Below are 20,567 nucleotides of genomic sequence, written 5' to 3'. Positions count from 1 at the left end.
ACTCACCCATAAGTGAATATTAGCTGTAAAGCAAAGGATAACCAGGCTACAATCCTCAGCCCCAGGCGAGCTAGGTAACAAGGAGGACCCAAAGAGGAACACATGGATCTGTCTTCCTGGGAAAATGAAGTATCTGAGATGCCCTGGGTAAACCGAGGGGAGAGTAAAAGAGAGGGGATGGGGGAATGGGAACATGAGGGATAAGGATGGTAAAATTATGGGCAAGACAGAGAGGGAGAATGATGGGGGAGCTATTTGGATAGAGGGGGAAGTGGGGGTAGACAAGCAGGAGTAAAAGAGGCAGGGGAAACTGTGGTTAGCATGTTAAAAAAATTTAAATGATGAAAAAATATATAAAATGCTTCTTAAGAAAATTATTAACTTTCCTTCTTTAGAGGAAATTTTTTTCCAAACGACATAGACTCTCATTCAAACATGAATAAAGAACAAAATAGTAAACCCATTCCAACTAGGAGACAGTTTTTAGTGACGCCTAGTGCATAAACAGGTGTTCTGAATATATGCATTACTTCGAACATAAATATTCTATTGAGGAAGTAAATAATGGATGACATTTTTCCAAAATAAAAATTACAAAATATGAAGAAAGGTTTCTTCCTTTACTCTGGTGGCAGTCATCAGGTGAGCCAAGATGAAGGCATATGAATACATCCAGGAAATTTGGAAGAAGAAACAGTCTGACTTGATGTACTTTTTTTCTGAGGGTCCACTGCTGCCAATACTACCAGTTGTAGACACAGCCTGGAGCTCCCTGAACCACCAGTCTGATAAAACATGAATGCTGAGATACAAGGCCAAGCAAGGTTATGTCATATACAGAATTCATGTCTGTCATATGACCACAAACGCCTGGTTCTTAAAGGTTCAACTTACAGCAGGCCCGGCTACCATGGCATCAACCAGCAAAAGTTTGCCCAAAGCCTTCGGTGTGCTGCTGAGGAAAGAGCTGAACCCTGAGGGACTTTGAGAGCACTAATTTTTTACTGGGTTGGTGACGATCTCACAGACAATTTTTTTGAGGTTATCCTCATTGATCCATTCCATAAACTATCAGAAGAAATCCTGGAACCCAGTGGGTCACCCAACCAATCCACAAACACAGAGATTTGTGTGGACTGGTGTCTGCTGGTCTCGACATCTATGGCTTTGAAAAGGGCCACGAGTTCTATCACACTGTTGTTGGCCCTAGGGAAGGCACTCTCCAACACCACCATTACTGCCAAAACACGTAATATTTGTAAAATTCATACCCAGTAAACAATTTAGGACAGTAAAAAAAAAAAGAACAAAATACATTATGGAATCCTTAGCAAGTAGTTGTTAGGGAATACAAAAGTGTATACGACAAGGTAGGGAAAAGTTTATCCTCTACCATGGAAGGTGCTTTCAATATATTTTGCTTCCAAAACACAGAGTGCCCTAAAGGGGAGAAAAGAAAAAGAAAGCTAGGCAAGATGGTCAGGAAGCTGAGGCAGAGGGATTGATGCAAGTTAAGGTCAGCATGGGGCAAGGGAGAGTGTCCTCCTACAAAAGGTGTTTTTGCCTTTTCTTTATTTGAAGAAGCCAGAAGACTCCAAGGATTGTGGAACATGTGACTTATCAGAATAAAGAAATGATCATGATGTAAAGGAAAATCTATTTTCTAAATGATGAGAACATAGTGTATCACACAACTACTCAAAGGTAAGACATACCCTGTTCTATTATCTAACACTTTGGAGGAGTCCATGGCAAGGCACTGGAAAGGAAAGGAAATGGCCCTGTTACCTGGACCATGCTTCCCCTTTGCCGGGTAGAAGAAACAAGCATGGTCCTCTAGTTCTCTATGACAGCTTTTGATGCTAACTAGGAAAAGAATCAGAAAGGCAGGGTTAACTCCATCTGAAGAAGCACAGGTCTCTGAGATTATGAATTGGATTGATGAATTTTTCTTTCCTGAAGAACAACATGCAGATTAAAGAGCTTTTAACTGTTCTTGATGCAATCAAAAGGTTATGGTTGTCTGCTAAAAACTCAGTTTCAGCCACAGTTTATGCAAGTTGCTCATATTACTCACTCAGTAATGATGTCCTTGGCCCTACTCTTTGTGGTCTGGTTCTCATTTGTTTGGTATTTCATTCCAAGACTGCGATGACTCAGAAATGTCCCTTCTTTTTTACAGTAAGAACTAGTATGTTTTGCCTGAAACATCTCAAGTTTAATCGTTTGTCTGTGGTCTTCCCACAATAAATCCAAGCAGGTGTGTATAAATAAAGACTTTAACAAGTTGAGTGAGAAGACCAATGTCTTTAGCCAGAAATCTTCTGAAGTTATCCAGTTTAAATTCATTTGATACCCACAGAAAATGTCATCTTTTTTGATAATATCCAGTATTTATTGTTATCAAAATATAGTTGCTAACTACTATCAAGTAGTCAATTTAGAATGCATGAAAACATTTTCCAAGAGTTAAAAGAACCAAATATATTTAAAATATGTAGAAATAGTTTAGAGAGAATGTGAAATCTGTATCGAATCTAAGATATATTATAAAGAAGATGTATGGGATTTGTGATAAGCTGATATAAAAGGTAAAAGTGAGCAATAGGTAAAATGTGGGCAGATATATGTAACATAATATTACTTTATTTATGAACTAAGAAAATAGGGTAGTTATCTTCAAGCTACGGAAGAAACCTAAGCAGAAACAGAACTAAAAAATCATACAAACACTGAATATAGAAATGCCCGTTTCCTGGGACAGTAGACTGTCATACATCCTGAAAATTAAGTTATTCATTCAGTGAGAAAAATGTTCCCCCTCCCGACTTACCCTTGCCAATGTTTACGTTCCACAATCCCTGAGTTTCCCCCATTTTTTTCTTTTTCCTGTATTACATTATGACTTTCTTCTTTACCTGGCCAGCAGTAAAATGTGAGTTATACCAGAAACAGAGAAAAAACAAGTTTAAGATACTATCTTCCATAGAAAAGTACTTGAACGGGTAGTCTTTTATGATATACTAAATGCAGTAAGATATAAACATGAATTAAATTTGTATAAAAGAACTAATGCTCAACCTGGTCTTAAATAAATAAAGAGACCAGGGAGATAGTCACTTGATAACATGCTTGCCATACAAGCATGAGGACCTGAGTCTAGATCCTCACCAAACGTGCCAAAAGCTAGGCGCTGCAGCGTTGTAAACAAACCCAGTGTCAAGGAGTTGGAGACCTCAGGCTTGTTGGAAAGAGCACCTAACCACTCAGTGAGCCCCAGATTCAAGGAACAGTCTTATCTCAAAAGGTAAATTGGAGAGTGACCAATGAAGACGCCCAACCTCACCCTTGATCCCATCCCCCAAGAACTCATGTACCACACACACATGTAACACCACCCCACCTATACTCAAAGAAGGCAAAGATGTAGCAATAACTTTGATCAATAATCGTAATTTAGAGAGAGAAAAACGATGCCATTCTACCCATAAAGAACAGACGTACTTGATCATACTAGTGCACACCGGAGGATAGCTACAGGTGCCAAGGACTAGGGATTTTACCTGTGCTGGAATTTCTCTGCATCTATGTGTTCCTCTGTCCCTGATGCATGTAACTGTAGACTATTTTTCTTTTCTTTTTTTGTTTGTTTGTTTGTATTTTCGAGACAGGGTTTCTCTGTAGCTTTTCGGTTCCTGTCCTGGAACTAGCTCTTGTAGACCAGGCTGGCCTCGAACTCACAGAGATCTGCCTGCCTCTGCCTCCTGAGTGCTGGGATTAAAGGCGTGTGCTACCATCACCCGTCTGACCATTTTCAACAAATGCTTGAAAAAACTTAGAAGAGAGGCCTGACAGAAACTTAAACCAAGAATCCAGAAATTAAAAGAACGAAGTTCAGCATCATGGTCTCAGTTATTTGAAACTGTTCTAATTTGACAAAGACTCATCTAAATGCAGCAAGAATTCTTTGCTTGGTAAAGAAAGGCTGCTGTCTACCTTCTGTTTCTCTACTATGCCATAAAGATATGGTGATTTAATCCACTATTTAAAAAATTATTAACAGAAGAATAAGCAGTCTTTTCAATTGAATATCCACTATTATAAACATAGACATAGGTATAGATATATAGGTTATTGGGTTTCTCACTTTATTATCCCACTGACTGGCAGAAACATAATCCTAAACGAACCCCTACTAAGCACCTGTATCTGTGACAAGACTCAGAAAACACCACTACAGTGTCCCTGGGACACCTGCTGCCTTCTCAGCAGGAGAAATCAGGAAGCAACACCCTGCACGTGGAGAGAGCAATATCAAACTAATCAGCAACATCATAGAGTAAGCTTTGTCCATTGCCCAAAGGTAAATCACGTCTGGCTCTTTTGCTATGTCCACTTATCATGTCAACAGAAAGTGCTCTAGCTTGTTACTGGAGCCAGGAGCTCCTGCAGTCACCAAGGTCTACCCGCCTCATTCCTCCTTTCTTGAGCTTGTGTAATGGACTTTAAAGCTTCTGGAGTCAACAACAAATTTATTTTCTTTCTGAGCATTGCTTGCAACCTACTGAGTGTTTCTGGTTTGTTAGCACGTGGCTGAGCCTGCCAAGAAGGACCTCCTCTTTGAAGTAAACCAGGGAACCCAGCAGTTCCCAAATTGGTATCATCCCTTTTACAAGTTGAGGGGCCTCATGGGTACTTTAATGCTTATTTATCACAGACAGGCTCGGAGAGTATGAAGCTTTAACCAAACAACTCCCGTGTGATCAAAGGGGAATACAGCAGAGCCAGCAATGGATCTTTTCCTTCAGATTGACTTTTACAAGTGACTAAGGCAATGAGAAAAGGAGAAACAGGTGAAAAGCTTGGGCCAAGTGAGCTGTGCCAAGTATTTCACAAGTGAGGAGGTAGTGAAGAATTAGAAAACAAAACAAAACAAAAACATCGAGTTTGCTTTTGTGAGGCTTCTTAACTTGTGCTGCCTAAACAGAAGGCTAATCCTATTCAGAAAACAGTTGTTGGATCCCAAGCTAGACCCTATCTTTAGAGGAGAGATGTAAAATGGGGCTCACAGAGAGTGAGATGCAGTCAGGAGCTGGGGATGCCTCCAGTTATTTCCCAAACGGCACACTGAAAGCAACAGGAGTGGTGTATCCTCAGACAACCTTCCTCTGGCAGAGCGATATCAGCAAGTGGCCTGTTTTGCTGCTAGATGTGCTAAAGATTAGATAAGAAAGCAAACAGTCCCTGTGGGATACTCCAAGTCCTCCAACTGCCAAGATAGGATCCCAGAGCAGATCAAAAGCAGAAAGGATTGGAGAGCATCTCCAAAGCATTTCACAGGAGCATGGCGGAGGCCTAAGAACCAAAGCCCAGGCATGGAATTAGAAGCTAAGCTTACATTCCAGTGGGAGGGTTTTTCAGCTGAAGGGTTAGAGTCCTCTGTACCACTTGCAGTTTTTCCCTCCCACTGTTTTTCGTATTTGTTAACACATCTCACAAAGTGAGTAACTCAGGATGGCCTGTTACTCCGTGGGTCAGAGCAGCTCCGCAACAGTGAAAGGAGTGGGACTCTGTTTACTATTTTGCCATGAATAAACTGGAGGCTCACCTAAAGTTTCTATATTATGTTCCCCTGCCTGTAAAATTCAGAGCCATCACTATAGTCCTTTCTGGTTCATGACATAAATGACCTCATGACTTGCACCTTAGCTGTAGGACTTTAGGTGTCAATAAAAAACTCTATGCCAGTTGTTATTTAGTGATAATCAGTGTAGGGAAGAGAGTAGCTAGGAGGAAAGTAGATCCAGAAATATTTGCATGTAATTCCCTCATACACAAGGAGCATCATTCATAAAGGAAATACTGTTATTCAGCAAATATAGTTGTTTTGTCCTATTAATATCCCAAATCTAAGAAGAACACACATACACACACACAGACACAATTATGGACCATCAGTATATGAACATGTGGCAATGCTTATGAATATGTTGTTATAGCTGCAATCAGACAACACAAAGAACACAGGGCTCATACTTACTTCCCAAAGTCTTAGAAAGATGATCATCATCTTCTGTTTATGTTTACCTGCTTTCATTTATTTAAACTTAATACATCTTACAAATTAAACATGTACAGTCTGTTAAACAATCATTTCATGTGTTTAAAAACATAGCGTGAGACCAGTGGTGCTGTCAGCCAACGATGATGCAAAAATGAAAAATCTGACTTGTTCCTATGCTTGGATGGCCTTCCTACTGAATAGAAACCTGACAAACACAATAAAGAAACCTTAATGTGATAACTATGACAAACGCAAAGTGCTTGGGAAAACTAGAGAACTGAGACCAGTAACTCTGCCTTTAGGAAAGGTGGAAGGGCTCCAAGGAGGCTCATAGAAGGTGACACTTCCGGGCGTAGATGACTACAGGTTTGACCTTTCCAGAGAAAAGCTTTTAATTAGATCTAGAATACAAAGACTGTGACCGGAAATGTATCCCAGACAAAAGAAGAGGGTTGGCAAAGGCATGGGGAGATGGAAACTTAACAAACAGTTGGTCTTTCCAAGTGAATGAATGTGAGGGCTTAGAAGGAAGAAAACAAGACTGGAAAAAAAAATAGTAAGAAGTCTTAGTTTGAACAACACGGAAGGTTCTCAACTTTACCCAAATGGACCATGGAGGAGTTGTCGAAACTTACAGCATTGGCCCATAATGTGATAGGTGACTCAAAATAAAAATAAAATAAAACAAAAATGTCCCCCAAAATGGCCCAGCCTAGGAAACCAAGATCCACACATGATTCAAATTCACCTCAACCTTAGCTGAAGTTTGGCGCCACCTGGTGACAATTTCCTGCTTGGGTTTGAATACCCATGGGAGTGACTAGGTTCCTGTAGGGGGCAGGATCTTTAAAATGGAGCCGGTCATTCCACCAAGGGAATGATGCCGACTTCATTGATTCAATTTACTGGCCCGGAATATGTTGAGAACATAGTTCGCTTCTTTACTGTTCCTTGGTTTATTTTATCCCCCTGTTCTTATCCCACAAGAGCAAGACTTCTGTCTGCTGTGAGCGTAACTAGCCAACTCTAATCCTTCTACATTTTCATGAGATTGATGTTGACATGCGGATGATGATGCATCTCTTCGGCGAATATCACGATAACAGCGCTTCCTACAGCTATCTTGCTCTTCATCATCATAAGCGAGTTGGATATTGATCTTAATAACACAGATGGGAGAAAGACTTTTTTAAAGTTAATAAAATCAGCACCTATAAACCAGCAACAGTCTGGAGATGAAGGCGCTCTATGATAACTGTTCTAACCTTGGGCATGCGTATATTTAACAGCTAAGGGGGCTAGTAGAGTGAATGCCCCCTTTCACTTGTGTGTGGACCGTTATCCAGACTAGAGTGATAGCTTAATGCTGATTTGACTTTACCTCAGTAGCCTTCCTTCCTTCCTTCCTTCCTTCCTTCCTTCCTTCCTTCCTTCCTTCTTTCTTTCTTTCTTTCTTTCTTTCTTTTGACTTAAGGAATGTTTTTTTTTCTTTAACCCAAGTACATATAGATTAAGGGATAGCAACTCTAGCCCAGCTGTTGCCACTCCCTTTGTCTTATCCCACACCAGTTTCTTCTACCCTCTGCCATCATATTCATCACCCAACGGTAAAAATTTGCAGTTTATAAGTACAACACGTAAAGACACAGGTTCCTTCCTACAGTCGGGGAAAGAAGGGGTTAACAGCTGAATAAGGCACATGACACCTTAGAAAGGGCCAGAGGGCACAGGTTAGAAGGTAGCACTGGATCTCAACAGCTACAGCTATTAGTGAGGAGGCAGCAACCCTTCAAAGTGCCAAGTCTGAAGCTAAACTAATAGGCTGAAGTGACATAAGGGAAGAGCTGCATGTCAGCCATATTTGATCCTGCTATCCTTTTGCCCACTAACCCAATGGGAAAATGCTAGTCTTGGATTACAAATACCTCCTCCTGTGCAGAGGTCCTGGAGGAAGGTAGGAAGGAGGGTAGAGGGAAGTTCAAAAGCTAATATTCCTGCGTGCATAGGAACTGATAGAAGGTAGGAAAACCCAGTGAGGAAGGGTTCTCATACATACTCTTCACAGGGCCACCAGTGAAGGAGGGGGGAGTAGAGGGAAGGGATGGGACACATTAGCTCCCAACCACCCAGGCACCCCTGTCTCTCTGCTACATTGTATGCCAAAGAAAAGGTTGCCTCAGGAGCAAGAGGGCAGGTGAATGTCTTAAATTCTGGTTGAGGTGATGGTCTCCTCATACTGAGGTAGCTTCCATCTTATCATGGCAGAGGACACAGTGCCTCTTTTATTCTCAAAGAACATATAATCAGTGAGAATCAGGGCTCCTTACATCACAGCCTTCACTCTCACTAGATCTATTGGAAACTGTAAGCCAAAGTCATCAGCATCTGTGAGGGCTTTTTGGAGCAACCGTCCCCACTACTTGATGATACCGCCCACACTTCAAGGTTCTTCCTTAGTCTTCACCTCAGAGTTGGTGTCTATACCTCAGCCACAAAGCCCAGCAAAGCCCTTCTAGTGAAAGGACAGTCCAGGGTTTGCTAGGCAGACAGGAAGCTGCCAGCAGGCACCACCGCAACAATGCGCAGACCACCACAACAGTTGCTGTCTTCAGCAGCCTGACCCCACCTACTGTCCAAACCCATAGCATAGTGCATACCTATCACAGGTCTCAAGTCCTAGGAATGTTTCTACTCGTTCAACCTTCTGATAAATCAAGATTAAATCAACCTGCCCTAGGAATTTGAGGCCAAAAGACAATCCTGGCAGTGGCACAAAAGGAGCAGGAGACCTTGGAACCACGGGACCTAGCGTGGAGAAAACAATGAAGACAGAAGCAGAGGGAGAAACCTGGGCAAGCTTTGGAGCCATTCAGGATCTAGGATGTAGCACTGGCTCTGAATACCCAGCTGTCACACCTTAAGGAGTGGGAGGCATAACCCTTGGAAGGGCAAACAGCCTGCTATAGGAGGGGACTCTTGGGTTATCTGTGTCCTCAAGAGGCTTAGATCTGGAGTGAAGACAAACTCGAACAGATAGACAGACAGAGAGATACAGACACAAAGACAAACAGGACTAACAGGCAAAGTGGAGGCAGCTGCTCCCAGCGGGGACCCAGTGTCTCTTGATTTAGGTAATTTTTAAACATCCAGGAATCATGTAGGTTTGGAACAAATAGTTATCAGCAGATCATTCGCATTTTAACGTATACCAAAGAAAATTGAGAGCACATGCTTAGAGGCCACAGTGAAAAGAAAATGAGCCCACATTTTAAGAACTAATAATGTTTCTAATATTCTAATAGTGTGCTTGACATTTTACCAAAAAGTAAGGAAAAAAGGGTATGTGTCTTGTAATCTCATGGAATCTACTCAAACCACAAGTTAAAAATATCAAAATACAATCTAATAGAAAACAAAACAAGAAAAACAAACAAAACCTAAGCAAAGAAGCAAATAGTTCCCTTAGGACTTGTAACTCAAATCATATCCCCAAATAAAGGAACAGCTCGAGGACAGTTTCTTTGCACTTTCAGACCAAACAAATTTCTACTCACTTGTGAATATTTGACACTTCCTACAATGAGTGGATTCTCACATGGAAAGCTACATCCTCAGTTCTCCCAGAGTTACCAGAGAAAAATCAAAACGACCCCATCTCCACACAGGATACACGTATATTCCAGAGAGAGATAGTATTGTTTAGATATTTTAAGAAGTTGGGTGGTTATCGGTTGAGGTAGTCAAGTAGTCCAAGATGACTAATCTTTTAAACAAACCAAAGAAATAAAGAATTGAGAATGGGTAAATTACTAGCCACATGAGTGTGAGGACGAGAGAGCCTGACTTTTCAGCATTGACAGAAATGTCGTGTGCATAGCAGACCCTTGTAATACTAATAGCAGTGCCCTGGAGGGGAAGATAGGGAATAGCAGGAGCAAACTGGCTAGCTTAACGAACTCAATCAGTGAGCTTTGGGTTTAAGTGAGAGACCCTGCTCTGATGATGAAGAAGATGGAGAGGGGTTGATGAAGCCATGCAGCATCAACTTTATTTTATTTGAGAATGGAAAGAGAAAATAGCATTGACAAACAACAGTGGATTGAATATTTGTCATCCATGCAGTTATCTGAGGACTAGAATATCTTTGTACTTTATCACATTGTATTAGATTATTGTTTGTTACTTGGAAGCCCTGATAATTAGCCTGTTCTCCTTTAGGTTAAGAAAGATCTCACCATCATCTTCATATTTTCATATATTGTCTTGTGTGTAACAAATATTTGATAAATGTATAATTACCGAATCAGTGACTTCTACACAGAAGGGGGAAAAAGTCTGCCGTCCTGACTGGCAGAAGAAAGACAATGTGAAATATTAGATCCTGGGAATACATGATACAATGCTCTGATGGATACAACTTGGGCTTATGCCATGGGTCATATTCACAAACAGGATGTTTGTGAGCAAGGGTGACAGAATTAACAAGACAATGGTGACATGAACAGGAACAGACAGCAGAAAGACCTGAGGGGGACCTATTTAATTTCCAGTGGCAAGATACAGCAAAACGTTTTCTGCTTTTCCAGCAGTCATAATCAAGATATAATGCTTGTCTTTTATGATTACTAAATAGATAGTAAACCAATAAACTATATAAATCGTGAGCATTTGATATTTGTAAATAGTTGTGAACTTTGACGCAATAATTGGTCCTTTATCCACCGCAGTATTTTGTGTACTTTCGGCGAAAATATTCTGTTGTTACCAAATTGGTTATTATTTTGTTTATTTCACGGTTCTTAGTCACCAAGCCTAGTTCACCAATTCCAATTGTTTTTCAAAAATAAAGTTCATCTTCAAAACAATGAAAATGTTTCAACGTTGAAGAGGTTCAAAACGGTAGAGAAATCAAAACTCATTTGTGTAAATAATTTAGATTCAATTTATGAAAATAAAAGAAATACCATTTTTATAGTCATGACTTTTTATTAAAAGAACTAATCATTTCAAGATGACTTAGCTTGAGTTTGCAAGACAGAAGCCTGAGAGGCACTTAAAAAGTCTTCCTGTTCATACTTCTTGCCCAATCAGATGTTTCTGTCTTGATAATTTCATAAATGGGCTTTCATATGTGGGATTTCATAATCGCCACAAGAGTACTGCCCTTTTCAAGGACGAAGTAACAAGAGGTATACAAATAATGCTGATAAGAAGTGTTGTTTTCAATACAGAATCCTTCTTTAATAAGATTGACTTCTTTCTTCTTCTTCTTCCCTTTCTTCCTTTTCTCCTCTGATGTGTCTCCTGGGTTTATATCTACAGACCTAATAATGGGGCCAAATAAATTATGTTCACCTCCTAGAACTAACTCATACACAAACTGTGTGTGTGTGTGTGTGTGTGTGTGTGTGTGTGTGTGTGTGTGTGTGTGAAGTAAAATGAGGATACATAAATCAAGGTTCTTAAGTGGAGAAGTTGTGTTTTGCATCTCATTAGTGTATAAGAAGCCAAGCTAGGAATAGAAGTAGGCACCAAATGCTATTGACCAGAAAAAGATGTTCTAGTTTTATCTATTAAGGGACATAGGACTTGATTCTGGTCCTATTCAGGATTAGAAACTGGTTTATTATTTAGACAAGAATCATGAAAGCATGACTATAGAATTACCAAATAGATTATAGAATCCCCCCCCCCAAATCACTGGGAAAGAATAAACTCAAATCCTAAGTAAAACCACCCAAAAACACTTACAAATGATGAAAAATATATGTTCTAAACCCCATGGCCATCTAGCATCCGTAGTGTGAGACAACTTAGTGTTTTTTAAGTAATATTATGCAGTATGAAATAAAAATTGTTCATGGCCCATTATTACCAAAAATGCTTAACCCTAATCCAATCAAAACTGTCCAACTCTATTACTGAAAGTAGATAAAACAGTTAAATAATAGTGACAGAAAAAAATAGACAAGATGCCAAGGTTGACCTGCTACAAGAGATCCTCAGCTGGACACCTGTTCAAAACAGCATCATAGGGAAGGAAAATTTATCAAAAAGGCAAAATTGACAAGTACAATGTGTGTTCATTAATGGAGTCTTTAGCAGAAAATAAAGGTTAAAAAAATCAATAAAGAACAATTAAGGGCAATGAAGAAATTTTCATTGGACTGAATTTATTTTTTTTAAATTGGGAATTGTTTACTTTCTAAAGAGAATGCTCTCATCTTAGAAAATACACATTTTACTTAGAAGTGGACCATTAGAACCTTGACCACAAACTTTCAGTTATAAAGGCAACAGAGACATGGCAGATTTGTGAAGCACAGCTTACTCTCAGCACCTTTTCTGTGTAATTAACTAAAATTAACCAGGACGTTTTGGTGTTTCTGCATCGACTTATGTTTCTGTTTCCTTTATAACTTTGGATTCTCTATCTTTTTGCCATGCATGGCAAATCACGAACAAAATTCTAAGTTAACTCAGACTAAACATGTCATGCTTATATTCCAGAGAGAGAAAACATTATTTAGATTTCTTTTTAAAAAAATGTTAAGTTCCTGCAATTCCCAGACTTCATTCAAGAAAACACAATAAAAGTACTATGTATCCAGACCCTTGCTTCTGTTGTTTTATAAGCCCCTGATAGTTGTTTATCTATTCTTCAACAGAACCTTCGAGACACAATGTTTCTAAAGGACAAGCTTATTGTCATGAAATCTTCTGTTTTAATTTATAACAAGGACTGAGAATTCAACACAATGAGAGAGAATCTAGAACATCCAGAACACTTTTTGAAAAATGTAAACGAGCAAATCTAACAGAAAATATGATGTAAACAATTTGGTGCTCCTGTTTTGTTTTTCCTAGATGAGAAGACCTTCAGAGCTAACAGGAGGGCCTCACAGTAGGAAACCTGTTTGGACCCAAAGGCATGCGGATTCTGGTGTCTTTGTCTCCCTTGCTTATCTCAGGATATGGTTAACTCTGAACAACAGGCGTGCAGAGAACTGACTTTGCCTGGAACAGAGTGGAGGAATTCTAGTCAAGGGTGGTCCCAGCTCCAGCACAGGTCTCTGGAATAAATTTTCTCAAGGCAAGCTCTGCAAGTAAGAAAAGGACAAAGAAAACAAGTCAAGGACACTTGTTGAGTACCTAGTCATATTCCTTAAAATCTGTATGTTAAAGCCCCAGTCTGAGCCCTAGAGGTTGGTTCTCTGGAGTTGATTCTTTAATAGGTAATTTATTTTAGATGATATCCTGTGAGCACAGGTCTTATCAGCACAAGAAATGATAACTCTGACTGTGTGGAAATGCCTCTATCTCTATGTAAAATCTGGAGAAACAATGCGAAGGCAACCACCTGGAAGTCCACTGAAGAGCCTGAACCAGACCTGGGCCATCTGGAACTGTGATCTTAGATGTTTAGCCTCGAGAACTGTGAGAAGATAAATGCCTACTGCTCAAGCTGCTCATTCTGCAATATGCTGCCATGGAAGCCCAAGAAGATGGACATAATACATACGCTGCTATTCAGAGACTGAAAACGGACACTCTATCATGTGAACATAGTACGTGTAATATTTTAGATAATTAAAGAGACAAAAATTCAAGTAAAATATTGGAATTTTGAAATTCAGCTTTAAAGAAAAGTTTCTTAAATTAGTATACAAAAATAATCACAGATAAAATAAGCCTCATGCACCAAAATGAACCAGACTCATGGTCTGTACCTCTTTGAGCTTCTCTATGGTTAGAATAGCCATTCTGAAGCTGGGGAACTTCACGCCAGATCCTTTCACTATCAAATATATTTTTATGCACTCATCCATCACCAGAAATGAATGCTCTATGACAGAAGTGAAACTAGAAAGACAATTAACTTTGCATCCTTTTTCCTAACTTCTGTGTATTATTCAATTCTTGGAAGAACAATTTGAAGAAATGGAAAAAACATGATGTCACGTTCAAAAGGTAAGTCACGGTGGAACACAAATTCATGAAAAGAAAACAAATGGCATTTATGAAAAAAAAAACATCTAGCGAAGCTAGTAAGACTTTAAAGAAGGACTTTAAGACATAGTGATGAAAAGACTCCGTGGGAAGGGCCAACTGTGTCTGTTAGGAATTCCAAAGGCAAGATACAGGAAACGTGCTGCAAGGCAGGGACAGAGGAATGAAGTCCTCGCCAAACACGTGCCAGTAAAACAGGAAATAGATACACTGCCAGAGAATCGAGACAGCACACTTTAAACAACATAGGGAGAATGTATGCATTGCCAAGAATGACAGCTCCCTCATCCACAGCACAGTAGCAACTAAAGCGTGGTGGAATTCTGCTTTCAGAGTGACAAAAAAAAAAAAAAAAAGAAAAGAAAAGAAATTACCTACCAATTTAGAAATGAACTTCAACTGGCGTGTCTCTTTAAAATAAGTATGCCATGGGGCTAAAGAACTTTATTTGCAAACGTTCTTCCATGAGATGCAACTAGATGACTGGATAATAGAGAAAACTGAAAACAAATCAGACCAGAGAAAAGGCATATTAGCATACGTATATAAGACATCCGAGGACCACCTCCTTCTTAAGGCATAAAAGCCTTGGAATGCCAGAGTTGTTGGGGGGGGCTTTCCATTTCCCCTACCTGAAGGAAAATTAAGTGTTTCATGCACTCACCCACCACACAGTAGATGCAAAACCCTTCTGATTGTGGGGTAAATAAAAAAGTCAGGAAACCTTCCCTCCAAGATTCCAGTGGAGAGGCAAAACACAGTCCAAAAGCATAGCTCTTGAAAGGGAATAAGAAAACTCGGCAATGCAAGATTCTACATCAGTACATGACTGGAACCAGTTACTTTAGGGAGAATCTCCGGAAGCTACTACACCAAAGACTTCAAGGATGCTGGGCAAGTTCCGGACACTGCCTATGAGTGAGCTGCAATTCTGAGAAAAACAAACCCAGTCCCAAGAGCAGGGTAAATTTCTGTGAGCACAGCAGACTAAAGGAATTAGAAACTCTTTGGTCCACATTATAAGCCAAGCAGTGAATAGCATACGGATAATTAGAGCTTTTATTTCATGCATATGAGGGTTTGCCGACTTGGATGTATGTGGACTCTATGCACGCAGTATCCTCTGGTTCCAGAATAGAGTGTTGCATATCTCTGGAAGTGGAATTACAAATGGTTGTGAGACCCCCATGTATGTGCCGGGTACTGAACCCATGTCCTCTGGAAGAGCAGCAAGTGCTTTTAACTGCTCATGCATCTCTCCAGCTCCCCAAATAACTTTACTGAGACAAAATAAGTCTGAGAGATCCCTCCTAGTGTCTAAACAGGCTAAGTTTGCTTATGGTTGAGATGAAATGAGAATGCCAAGAACACCATTTACTAGTTAAATCTCTACAGAAGAAGGCAACAGAAGACCTCTGGAAGTATGTGAAATCTGACAGATATTGCAGGGTGGGTGAAAAGGATATTGCAAAAACCTCAATTAAATAAGGCAAATGGATTGATAAACAAAAAGACTGCAGAAAACAACAGAGCCAAGAAATGAAGAGGCAGAGGACAACAAACAAGACAACAGCACTGCCCGGCGTCCACCTTGGGATTTCTTGCACTAATTGGAACATGGAGAAAAATAGCAGTGTAATGGAAAACCCCCAAGGCATTGCCAACCAATGACCTGATCAACCCTTAGCGGCAATTAGAGTAAACTCTAACAGCAGGAAGGCATTCTCTCCCAATAAGCACAGGGTCTCATAGCAAAACCATCCAATGAATTGCCATACTTTTAAATGAACAATACTGGACTTCCTGCTTCAATTGCTCCAGGAAGTATGAGGCAACTACTGCTGGGGAATATCAAAAGTTCTCCATCTGAGGGGAATTCTGAGAAAGAAGGAAAGTAGCATATACGTTAGGGGACTCAGAATGGCGTGCAATAAAAGGCAACATAAACAGTCTACATAAAATAATACTTCACCAATGTCCTCACAGCAAGAAAAACACACTGAAAGGTGAGAAGTGTCAAAGCTCCCTAGCTTCAGATAACTGTTATTCTTGAAGACTACCAACTCCAAACTGAAGAGAAAAATCTATGGAGTCCAAACCAAGGTCCGTTCATCTATGGACGGCTAAACAGCCGCGGTGATGCTTTTCTGAAGATGAGGTTCTCAACACTTTGAGAGTGAGAAATTCGAGAAACCCAGCCTTGGGGGAAGGGATCTTGACTTTGAGTTTTACCCATCAGTTTTTCACTTGATGACATGAGAATGCGTTCGGAGACCCAGTTGTGACCAGAAGATAGAGTGGTCACGGTGAAATATGCTAAGACCCTGCTTTCTCATCAAGTCTTACTTGCCAGGTAGTGATTTTACCAATGTACACACCACCTGGAGGGAAGGCGCTTCTCCATCTCTACCTTCTCTAGTTTCTTTGTCACCCCTGAAGAGAGCCAGGGGAGGAATCTGAGCTCACAGAGCATACCCTAAGCCATAGGGGAAAAATAATCATAAAATTATACATTTCCTACCTCACTTCTCACTGTACCCACAGCAACAAGGCTCCAAGTTGTTAAAGAACTAGGAAATCTAGACTCTAGCACAAGGAATACTCAAGGAAAGCCGAAGAAGGTATTGTGAACAGTGAGAACATGAGAGTAGCTGCAATGTTTGGTTCATACAGCCACAGCTACAGTAAGTTTTAAATGGCCTCTTTTGTAGCCAGATTAAAATAAAACCCCACACTAAAGGCCCACACACCTCAGATTTAATTGTCTTGGACATCATGCCTGACTTTCAAAAAGATAAATCCATAAGGTACGTTGAAAGGCAAGAAAAAAAAAAAAACACAGTGTGAGTGTACAAGGCAAACGTTGGAACTGGCCTCAGATGACATAGATTTTAAGTTCTCAGGGAGTTTAAAATGATTAATATGCTGGATAATAAGCTAATATGTTAAGGGAAAATGCTACAAGTAGACAATACACAATAACAAATGGTAATATAATCAGAAAGATAAAAACTTCATTTAAAATTCAAACAAAGCACTGGAGAGCAAACTAAAGAAAGAAAGAATGCTTTTGAGGGTCCAGCAGTGGACTGAACATGGTCAGAAGAAAGTATCTGCAATCGTAGAGAAATACCAAAGGAAATGTCCCAAATCGGAATGCTTGTGCATTGAATAGTGGCCACTCGAAAGACATATCCAAATTCGAACTCCTGGAACTTGTCTTTGCATGAGTAATTAAATTAAGGATCACAGGCTGAGATCATCTTGGACTTAGGGTAGCCCCTAAATCTTTTCCTGATAAGAAAAGAGCTGATTTGAGAACAGACACGGGGTGGGGGTAAGGGAAGAAAGCGAACAGAGAAGCAGAAATTAGATCAACATACACACAAGCCAAGGGATCGCAGATTGCCTGCAGCCCCCAGAAGCTGGCAGAGCAAAGGGAACACGCCTCCCTAAGGCCTTTGCACAGAATGCAGTCTTGCTGACTCCTTGATTTGGGACTTTTGGTTGCCATAACTGTGAAAAAATACATTTCTGTTTTTTTAACTCACCCAGTTTATGGTGATTTGTTGCAGTGGTCCTAGAAAGCCCATATAAATGTAAAATGAAAAACAAACCGAAAAACTTCAAACAAAATAAAATGGTGTAGTATCTTGAAGGAGAGAGAAAAAGAGGAGGAGGAAAGAGGAAGAAACAAGAAATTTCAAATCAGGAGCCATGCTAACAAGAATGGAAGACTGAAACACCTTAAAACCATGAAGCTAGTATTCTAGATCTGTTGAAATTTATCCTTCAAAGTCAGAGAACAGATACTTTCTCAGGCATGTAGACACTGAGGCAATTCATTGTCACAAACATGCCGTGCCTAAAATGTTAAAAGGAGTTACATGTGGAGGAGAAAAAATATCCCGGATAAGAAATCCAGAGCTTGCCGGGCAGTGGTGGCACACGCCTTTAATCCTAGCACTCGGGAGGCAGAGGCAGGCGGATCTCTGTGAGTGTGAGTCCAGCATGTTCTACAAGAGCTAGTTTGAGGACAGGCTCTAAAGCCACAGAGAAACCCTGTCTCGAAAAACCAAAAAAAAAAAGAAAGAAAGAAAGAAAGAAAGAAAGAAAGAAAGAAAGAAAGAAAGAAAGAAAGAAAGAAAGAAAAAAGCAATGCAAGGATTAGAGGCACAATAACTTCTCTTTATTCTTAATTGACCTAAAAAAAAAAAACACCTTTTACCAGTTCTGAGTCTCTGAATTAACTTTCATGCAAAGGTGCACCTGGTGCTCCTATAAGAAAGATTGATAGCTTCACTGACCTATGAGTAGAGAGATATACAATGGGAAGATATTTAATACAGTGTACATTTAACAAAATAATAGTATCAGGATCACCCTTGTGGATGAGCTCCCCAACCGTGAATTTTTGGTCAGATTTACAGTATGGGCATACATTTCCTCCTGTGTGGTGGACTCTCATCAGAAAGTGCTTGAATTTCCCATAGCATTCCTGGCACTATTGCTCCAATGGGCATATCTTACCAGGCTGGACTTTACTGTACCACACAGGATGTACAGTTGGGTAAGATTGTTGGTGGGTGCTTGTTCATTACCCACAGTCTATACTGTATAATACTTTCTGATACTATGATCGATAATCACCAGGAAGGAAGCTCCCTGATCAGTGCTAGCTCGTATTCCTCAAATCCTGTGATTAAAGTGTGCAACATATATCTTCAGCAAGAGTCTTATCATCAAACTTTGGTGAACAACCGAGAACAATAAAAGTAGTCCATATTGTTTGGGGAGTCTTCAGAATATCTCTGGCAGTTAACTCAAGGAGAGGAATCCCACAAATCTGGTATTGGGGTTGTTTGTTTGTTTCTATTTTTGTTTTGTTTTGTTTGAGTAACCATGGCTTCTTGGAGAAGCAAAATCACCTATGTAGAATAATGCCAATTAAATCCCTGTGTGTGGACTTATATATTTAACAAGTTTATAGAATAGGTTTCTGTTAGTCTTATTTAGTCATCCTTAGTTAGTTGTAGTTAGCCCTTCCCTGCTCTCTTTTCTTCCCCACTCTCCCATGCCCCTCCCTGCTTCCCTTTCTTCTTTCAAATCACCTGTGTTCTATGCAACTCCTTTCAGAGCTGGTCTTCCACCCACCTTAGTAGCCTTAGAACTGGCTAAAATGCAGAAAACAAGTGTGTTTGTAGTGCTTAAATGATAGGAAAAACCTGTATCACACTCCTTCCCACAAAGCTCTGGAAAAGAACGTACAGTAAGCAATCTATAATGGAAGAAGAAACTGAAAGAATGTAAGAGCCAGATGTTGGGGCGCTGGAGAGATGGCTAGCCGTTAAGAGCACTGGCAATTCTTCCAGAGGACCTGGGTTCACTTCCCAGCACCCACGTGGCAGCTTACAACTGCCTGTAACTCTACCTTCAGGGGATCCGATATCCTCTCAAAATACCAATGCACAGAAAGTAAAAATAAATAAATCATTAAAAAAAAAGAGCCAGATGTTGGGAGGGCACCATTGGGGAATAGTGACTTCTAGCCATAGCACTCATGAGCTCACAGCAACAGTAGACCTACACCAAGTCAACCGCACATCACATCTGCATGGAACAAGAGGGGTTCACAAGTCTCCATCTCCAGCTATGAAGATACTAACAGTAGATGGCTGCTGTGGATGGGAGAGTCGGTTTTCCTTAGTGATGTGGTCCATGTTAAGTTAATGTTGCTCCCACAGATGATCTCACTCCCATGAGTATGTGCCAGCACAAACTGGACTCAGTGGGTTACAAAAATCAGAAGCCAAAGACAGAGAGAACACGAAGTTGAGAGAATATCGGGTGAATTTGGCAGGATTTAGAGTGAACAAAGAGAGAGTATTCCTAAAGTATATTGTATGCTTGCATGAAGTTCTCCAGCTAATTAAAATATTACATTAAGTTATAAAATATGATCTTAAACCACAGCATAATTAAATTAGAAATAAATGACAGCAATTTACAAATGAATTTTTCCTAAATAATTTGTGAGTCAAAGAAAAATTAACAATATTAATAATGTTTAACTAAAATGCAACACATGGAATTTTATGGACTGTGATAAGTTACTCCTTTGGAGGTGCACTCACAGCATTATATGTTGTTATTAGTTTTAGAAAATCACAACTTAATAGTCTACCATCTTGAGAAAATAACTAGAAAACAGAAAATCAACTTAAATGAGGGAAAATGGAAGGAATGGCACAGATAATATCAGAAGACAATATAAAACAGACCAAATCAACAAAAAGCAGCTCTTTGAAAAGAAAAATAAAATTGATGGAACAATAATTAAACAAATAAAGGAAAATAGCCACATCGATGTGAAAAAGTAGAAATACCTGTTGCAGTAGAAGCCCTATTGTTTTTTAAAGGATAACTGGCAAAATTTGTAAGTTCAATAAATATATGGAAGGAATAGAGGTTAAAAGGTGGGAATTTAAACCAA

At 39.8% G+C, this 20,567-nt stretch overlaps 1 pseudogene; it reads left to right on the top strand.

Moving 5' to 3' along the window:
• The first annotated feature begins 652 nt into the window (after positions 1-652).
• On the top strand, positions 653-1,253 carry LOC142853030 (large ribosomal subunit protein eL15-like; annotated as a pseudogene).
• Positions 1,254-20,567: the final 19,314 nt, after the last annotated feature.

The sequence above is a fragment of the Microtus pennsylvanicus genome, chromosome 6, assembly GCF_037038515.1.
Source record: "Microtus pennsylvanicus isolate mMicPen1 chromosome 6, mMicPen1.hap1, whole genome shotgun sequence".
Lineage (NCBI taxonomy): Eukaryota > Metazoa > Chordata > Mammalia > Rodentia > Cricetidae > Microtus > Microtus pennsylvanicus.
Note: the sequence above shows the minus strand (reverse complement) of the source record. Positions and strands in the feature narration are given on the sequence as shown.